The following is an 8,934-nucleotide window of genomic DNA, read 5'->3' on the forward strand; positions in this document are numbered from 1 at the left end:
TTGATGAGCATGGCGAAGTGAATGTTAGGAATTGTTGGATAGTACTTGGGTAGTTGCTATACTAACTGCGTAGCTAGCTAACTCCTTAAGAGCTTTTATGCTTCAAGAACTAACTTGAAACTGTCGTTTGGTGAAGATGTCGCCTAGACGAAATATACCGGTCGGTCAGGGCGACGAGATATCGGCAATGGACCGTATGGCTCTCGCAATGGAACAAATGGCTAGATTTATGATGGCTCAACAAGTCCAGAATCAAAATAACAGACAGCCGCGAGTTGATTTTGCAAAGGCCATAGCAGGCAGGCAGCCACCATACTTTGCGGGTGAAGAAGACCCTGTAATCTTGGAAGAGTGGATTAGAACGTTTGACAAGCTGCTCGATGCGGTCAACTGCCCTGCAGATCAGCGAGTATCCTCTGCCGTGTATTATCTGACAAAGGCAGCAGATAACTGGTGGTCAACGGCTGGACCCGACTTGCTGCAAGACCCAGACTTCGGCTGGGAGGAATTCAAGGAAGAATTGAGAGGACAATTCTATACAGAAAGGATCAAGGGAATCAAGTGTGAGGAATTCCTGCGACTGAAACAAAAGGGAGCGACTGTGCAGGCCTATTATGATCAGTACGTGGAGCTGATGAGGTTTGCTCAGAACATTGNCTCGAACTAGATAGCTGTATCGAGAGGTCCTACCTCTCGAACTCTGCTTATGTCTCGAGACTTAGTTGATGTCTCGCAGACCCTTATTCCTCCAGAGTTGTCCCATGCTTTCTTCTGATCTGTCTATATGATTACAACACGAGACTTCTAAGATGTTCAAAAAGGTTTACCTTAAGCTTAAATATTTTCCGAGTTGAGCTCAAAGTTACCCGGTTGTATTTTCGCTCTTGGTTTACTTGTCGAACTTACAGCGTTTTGCCTATGTATCGAGACTTGGGGATTTCTACTTAACAGTTGGTATCATCAAAACCTATTACATGATGTTCCTAACAGAGAGTTCACCGGCCCTATGTACCGCATGCTTGACTAGACGTCGGATCCTTGGGAGTCTTTGGAAATATTTTTTTGGTGTACATATATTTTTGTTGCCTTAGTGATAGCTAGGCATGACCAGTTGCGTCTAGGTTGAACCTTGTTGGTATTTTGGCCCGAGGGGCAATCTTATGTATGTATTTTTGCAAGATTATATACTTTGCTTAATGAAGCTTCACCAGTTGATATGTGTGAAAGTGCTAAGTATCTGTTGAGTGATTGTTGTGATGAGAAGAGTTCCTTTAGCCTGTGCACCTAGAGTGAGGTTCATTGAGGAATGATAGAACTCTCTCTCTAGGTGTGGCGGTAATGCCTAGGATGTACAGGAAGGTAGGTCCGGGGTGTTACAAAGTGGTATCAGAGCCTAGGTTAAACCTTCGGGAATTAGGTCGAAGCCTAGGTTGTGTGGCCTTGTTGTAGGTCTAGGATTGAAATTCGGAGAACTCGATTTTCAAAGTCCAAGTTTGATATTTGCTAAGACTGAGCCTAAGTGTGAGTTCTGGAGCGGAGCTGGAGACCAGGCAGCATCAAAAAGGGGTACCTCATCATCCGAATTTCGCGAAATCTCCCGATTCTAAAATGCTTTGATTAATACTTGTGTATCTTTATGTGCGTTAATCATTGCTTATAATTGTTGTGAGTAAGCATGATAGTATAATGCGTTCCTAACTGTTATGCCATAATTGTGGTACCTGGTTGATGAGCATGGCGAAGTGAATGTTAGGAATTGTTGGATAGTACTTGGGTAGTTGCTATACTAACTGCGTAGCTAGCTAACTCCTTAAGAGCTTTTATGCTTCAAGAACTAACTTGAAACTGTCGTTTGGTGAAGATGTCGCCTAGACGAAATATACCGGTCGGTCAGGGCGACGAGATATCGGCAATGGACCGTATGGCTCTCGCAATGGAACAAATGGCTAGATTTATGATGGCTCAACAAGTCCAGAATCAAAATAACAGACAGCCGCGAGTTGATTTTGCAAAGGCCATAGCAGGCAGGCAGCCACCATACTTTGCGGGTGAAGAAGACCCTGTAATCTTGGAAGAGTGGATTAGAACGTTTGACAAGCTGCTCGATGCGGTCAACTGCCCTGCAGATCAGCGAGTATCCTCTGCCGTGTATTATCTGACAAAGGCAGCAGATAACTGGTGGTCAACGGCTGGACCCGACTTGCTGCAAGACCCAGACTTCGGCTGGGAGGAATTCAAGGAAGAATTGAGAGGACAATTCTATACAGAAAGGATCAAGGGAATCAAGTGTGAGGAATTCCTGCGACTGAAACAAAAGGGAGCGACTGTGCAGGCCTATTATGATCAGTACGTGGAGCTGATGAGGTTTGCTCAGAACATTGTGCCTGACGAAGCCAGTAAGGCGAGGAGGTTCGTACGTGGACTGGATTAGGCTGTGAGAGGGGCGATTGCACCGTTTACGTGCACTACTCTCAAGGAGGCATATGACAGAGCATCCGACCACTACCAAGTGTACCTGGATCAACAGGAGGTCTACAGCAAGAATAAGAGGAAGGGGGATGATAGATAGGGAAAGTTCAAGTCGGATAACAAGAAAACCAACCAGGGAAGATTCAATCCGATGCACGGGGAAAGGAAGGGAGGAGAATATCCTATCGAGGAATGGAAAGACAACCTGAACCAAGGTTGATGACGATGTAGAGGCTGATGTAGTACGCTCGCAAGGGGTGTGAAGTGTACCTCTGTTTGATGCAAGAAGCTGGAATGGAAGAACCTGAACTAAATCAAATCCCGGTGGTGCGTGAATTTCCTGATGTGTTCCCAGATGACCTCACGGAAATGCCGCCAGAGAGAGAAGTAGAATTTACCATCGACCTCGTACCGGGAACCGCATCAGTCTCGAAGGCGCCTTATCGAATGGCACCGAAGGAAATGGAAGAATTGAAGGCTCAACTGGCAGAGTTATTGGAGAAGGGATTTATTAGACCAAGTGTGTCACCTTGGGGCGCACCGGTACTGTTTGTAAGGAAAAAGGATGGAAGTCTAAGACTGTGCATTGACTATAGAGAGCTCAATCGAGTCACAGTGAAGAACAGATACCCATTGCCCAGGATCGACGATCTGTTTGATCAACTGAGGGGGGCAGGCGTGTTTTCAAAAATTGATTTACGGTCAGGGTATCACCAAGTGCGACTCGCGGAACGGGATATTTCCAAAACCGCATTCCGGACTAGGTATGGGCACTACGAATTCACAGTTATGCCGTTCAGAGTGACCAACGCACCAGGAACTTTCATGGACTTGATGAACAAGATTTTCCTTCCATACCTGAATAAGTTCATTGTGGTCTTCATAGATGACATTCTGGTTTATTCTAAGACACCGGAAGAGCACGAAGAGCATCTCAGGACGACGTTACAAATGTTGAGGGAAAAGAAACTCTACGCAAAACTTTCAAAATGCGAATTTTGGAAGGAGGAAGTAGCATTCCTGGGTCACATAATCACCAGGGAAGGAATAGCGGTGGACCCAACTAAGATAAGAGCTGTAATAGAATGGGAACCACCCAAATCGGTTACAGAAGTCCGAAGTTTCTTGGGATTGGCAGGTTATTACAGGAGATTTGTCCAGGATTTCTCGAAGATAGCAAGACCTTTGACCAATCTGCTCAAGAAGACTACCAAATACAGTTGGAGTGGAGAATGCGAGCATGTGTTTCAGGAACTCAAGAAGAGGTTAACGACTGCCCAGTGTTAACCTTACCTGTGGGAACGGAACGCTATGAACTATACACAGATGCGTCTCACAAAGGACTGGGATGTGTCTTGATGCAACATGGAAGGGTAATAGCTTACGCGTCTCGTCAACTAAAACCACACGAGGCTAACTACCCAACCCACGATCTGGAACTAGCAGCTGTGGTGTTTGCCCTGAAAATCTGGCGACATTATCTTTATGGAATCACTTGCAAGATCTTTACGGATCATCAGAGTTTGAAGTACATCTTCACTCAAAGGGATCTTAACTTAAGACAAAGGAGATGGTTGGAGTTAATCAAGGACTACGATCTGGAAATCCAATACCAAGAGGGTAAGGCAAACAAGGTGGCAGATGCGTTGAGCCGAAAGCCAAATCATGCTCTCTGGATATTACCCGAACAATTATGCAAGGATTTTCAGAAACTCAATCTGGAAATAACAATGTGCGGCCGGGCAGACCAAGAAATGAAGCTATATTACCTATCGGCCACTCCAGCCCTATTTGAAGAGATCAAACAAGCCCAAGGGGAGGATGACTAGGTAAAGAATATCAAGGAGAAAATGGTGGATGGAAAACAGGGTCCATTTGAATTGCATCCGGATGGGAGCATGAGATTCAAAGGCAGATGGATCATACCTGCAAGTTGTAAGGAATTAATGAACCAATTAATGAGGGAAGGTCACAACACACCTTATTCTGTTCATCCAGGAGGGGACAAACTGTACAAGGATCTGAGGCAAAATTTCTGGTGGATGGGCATGAAGAAGGACATTGCGAAATTTGTGGCTAAATGCTTGAATTGCCAAAAGGTTAAGGCAGAGAGAAGTAAGCCGAAAGGGTTGCTACAACCATTGGAGGTTCCTCAATGGAAGTGGGATTCAATCTCCATGAACTTTGTGGGAGGATTGCCAAGGACAAGAGCCGGAAACGACCAAGTATGGGTTGTTGTTGATCGGTTGACCAAGACAGCAAGATTTATTCCGATGAACAAAACTTGGTCAATGGAGAAAATGGCAAGAGCCTACATCAAGTATGTGGTTAAATATCATGGGATAGCACGCGATATTATTTCAGACCGAGATTCACGGTTCCTATCGAGATTTTGGGAAACATTACAGGTAGCCATGGGTACGCAACTCAAGATGAGCACAGCATTTCATCCTGCCACCGATGGTCAAACGGAGCGAACAATCCAAACCTTGGAAGATATGCTCAGAGGTTGTACACTTGATTTCCAGGGTTCATGGGATGAGCAGTTGGATCTAATTGAATTCTCATACAACAGCAGCTATCATGCCACTATAAGAATGGCTCCTTACGAAGCATTATATGGACAGAAGTGTCGGAGTCCACTATGTTGGAACGACAAAAGTGATGCTGTTATTCTTGGACCTCAGTACTTACAATAAACCATTGAGGCAATCAAAATGATACAAGGGAGAATGAAAATCGCACAAGATCGCCAAAAGTCTTATGCTGATCTAAAGCGACAATCCGTAGAGTACCAAGTGGGAGAGAAAGTATTATTGAAAGTCTCACCCACAAAAGGGGTCAAAAGATTTGGAAAAAAAGGGAAACTGAGCCCTCGATTTATAGGACCCTACGAAATTTTAGAAAGAGTGGGAAATCTGGCATACCGGTTGGCTTTACCAATCGAACTGGACAGAGTACATAATGTGTTTCATATTTCTCAATTGAAACGATATGTACCTGATGTGTCTCATGTACTGGAGCCGGAGGGACTGACAATGGATGACTCATTGACGTATGAAGAAAGGCCAATTCAAATCTTGGATTCTAAAACCCGAGACACGAGGAGGAAGTCGATCAGGATGGTCAAAGTTCAATGGTCAAACCATAGCCCAGAAGAAGCTACTTGGGAATTGGAAGACGCGATGATGGAACNTTCGGGGACGAAACTTTTCTTAAGGAGGGTAGACTGTAACCCCTCACCTATTTGAGTAAAATTAAGGTTCGAAAAATATTTCTTTAGGCTATAACATTCATGAGATGATCTCCCGATGCCTCAAAAGAATTAGAGTTAATACCTCCAATGGTCCTTCGAGTATTAGCGATTTACCAGGTGTGGTCCCTCGTCTTTAAAACGACCACGCGTCATCCTCCATGTTTTTAAAAATAACCACCCGTGGTCCTCCGTTAGATTTTGCTGTCAAATGGGTGTTAAGTGTGAGGGCAAATATGTCAGTTCACATAAAAAAAGACACCAGATTCACGTCCACCTCATGATCCACCTCCGTCGCTCTTTCCTTCATGGTCGCCGGCTGGCGATGGCTTAGTGTCCAAGGTAATAGGAATTGCCGAGAGAGAGAGAGAGAGAGAGAGTAGGGCAATGAAGACTGAGATGGTGGAGAATGACGTGAAATAGGAGCAGAAGAAAGGGATTGACAAGTCTCAGATAGCCAGAGGCTGCACTGCACTCTCGCCTCGAACACTTCAAGGAGAATGCCAAGTGTGTTCACTTTCTCTTTCTATGTACACAACACAATGTGCTAGGCTTTGTGGGAACAATGTGCTGGGCTTTGTGGGAACAGTGTGCCGACTGCCAAGTGTTGTAGATTCATTGGTTGACTAGATTGATGAAATGTGGAGGGTGTTGCATATAGAGAAATTGGTGAAGGTAGTAACAATGTGCTAGGCTTTGTGGGAGAATAGAAATAGGATTGTGTGGCATGCACAATGTGTTGATCTCATTCCATGATTATTCATGCAAATCAGTACGTAAATGGTTGGAGGTTGGCGTTGTTGGTCCCAAGGGGATGGGGTACAAGTCTAGAGGGGGGGGTGAATAGACTTGTATAAGATTTTGCAAATCTTTTCAACCTCTCGTGTGTATTGAACTTAGGATGTTTAGGTTCGATACCTCACGAGGTGAAGACAAAGTTTTATGCGCAGCGGAAATGTTATCCCCTTTTAGTTAGCACGAGTTTGAGTTAGTTCGAGAAGTGCGTTTATATGCAGTGCAATCGAGAGGTTAGCGAGAGATAAAAACAGTAAGTAAATGCAAGAGAGATTTTTAAGTGGTTCGGCCAACCCGCCTACGTCCACTCTTCTTCCAGAAACTCCCTGGAAGGATTGCACTAAAAACTTCCCTTATTTAGTACAATATCGAGCGCTTGAGCTTTGATCACGAAGCCCGCCTCAAGCCTCAGGTTTTTCGCCCCGCTTCTTGTTACTCCACCTCTCGAGCACTTGACCTTTGATCACCAAGCCCGCGTCAAGCCTCAGGATCTTNTTAATCCAAAGCAAGGTGTTTTTGGTTGTCACAGTTGAATGTAACAAGCTCCAATCTGACCACAAGCTATCGTTGAATCAACTTCGATGTAGAGCAGCTTCGGTCACCTTCTGGATGTATAACAGTTTAAGCTTTGTAACTCTCTTGAAACACTAAGATGTGTTTTCTCGCTGTTTTGAATATCAGGATGATATTCCAAGTTGAGCACTTGCACTTGAACGTTTTAGACAGACACTTCTTAAGAATTTCGAACCTCTTTTCTTTTTAACTCCTTTTTCTTTTTTGTGTCTTTACGTCCTTATATATGAGAGTAGAGGAATAATTCCGTTGGAGGGAAAATTATTCCGTTTGAAGTTTGTCTCCCACGCTGATCATGGGTCTTGCATATTTTCAGCATATTTCATGGAGTGGTGATCTTGTAACTTGAACCTCTTTGTCTTGTAGTGAATGTTCCATAGTTCACTTTTCTTGAGTCCATGCTCCACTTTTCGTCTTTTGGTAAAAGTTACTCTTTTTATATTCCCATTATTCCTTGTTTGTAGGGAATCAGACCACTTCAGCATTGGTGCACCTTTTGACCGTTTGTGGTGGAAATCTGACGTGTCATCCATTTCCGCCCATTTTGAAATCTTCACGTTCGGCACCTCTTCATTATTCCATCTCCATGATATTCTTCTTCTCCAGACTTTAAGTATGACCGTCCTTCAGCTTTGTTGGAGAATTGTTAGTGTATCGAGACCAAGGTTGATATCTTGATCGTTTGATGTCTCGAACTCAAATATCGAGAGGTCTATCTCTCGAACTCTGTTTATGTCTCGAACTGGATAACTGTATCGAGAGGTTCTACCTCTCGAACTCTGATTATGTCTCGAGACTTAGTTGATGTCTCGCAGACCCTTATTCCTCCAGTGTTGTCCCATGCCTTCTTCTGATCTGTCTATATGATTACAATACACGAGACTTCTAAGATGTTCAAACAAATTTACCTCAAGCTTAAATGTTTTCCGAGTTGAGCTCAAAGTTACTCGGTTGTATTTTCGCTCTTGGTTTACTTGTCGAACTTACAGCGTTTTTGCCTATGCATCGAGACTTGGGGATTTCTACTTAACAGTTGGTATCATCAAAACCTATTACATGATGTTCCTAACAGGCGTAACACCCATTATCTACCATTCTAGAAGCTCAATATGAGACCTACCATTCTAGAAGCTCAATATGAGACCACTATTCTTTCTGTGTAGAAGCCTCCCCAAGTGGATTATTGGAAAATCAACATTGACATAGCTATGGACTCAGCAAATGGAAAAATGGGGTTTGGTTGGGTGGTGAGGGATTCAGAAGGCGTAGTGATCAGGGTGGGTTTGCAAATGGTGAATGGACTTTATACGATTCGTGTGGCGGAGGCTTTGGGAGCTAGGGAGGCGTTGAGTTGGATAAGTGTAAGGGATGGAGTAGGGTGATTTTGGAGACAGATGCTCAAATGGTTACAAATGCAGTGTTACGGGGGCAGAATATTACTCAATTTGGAGCTATAATTGACGAGATTCGGTCGCGAATACGAAGTCTGTTGATGGTTGAGTTTTGTTTTGTTAAACGTAGTGGAGACTAATGGCATTTCTTTTATGCATGCATGAGCTCCGAGACTGTGTAAAAGGTGCAAATGGTGAACGATAATACTCAACCATGCATGAGCTCCCAAACTCTCATGGTGCAAAGGTATTAACTCTCCTTGTTTCATGCATGCAGAAAAGAAATGCTCGGAGCTCATGCATGCAGAAAAGAAATGCCATTAGCTGCATACATAAACTCCCAAACTCTCCTCGCTTTAATTATCATTCACCATTTGCACAGTCCCTCGCAGTCTTTCAGACCCACTATCAAACATTTCATGGGAATCGGAAAAAGAGCGAGGTGAAATTTTA

The sequence above is a fragment of the Ipomoea triloba genome, chromosome 1 (assembly GCF_003576645.1).
Source record: "Ipomoea triloba cultivar NCNSP0323 chromosome 1, ASM357664v1".
Classification (NCBI taxonomy): domain Eukaryota; kingdom Viridiplantae; phylum Streptophyta; class Magnoliopsida; order Solanales; family Convolvulaceae; genus Ipomoea; species Ipomoea triloba.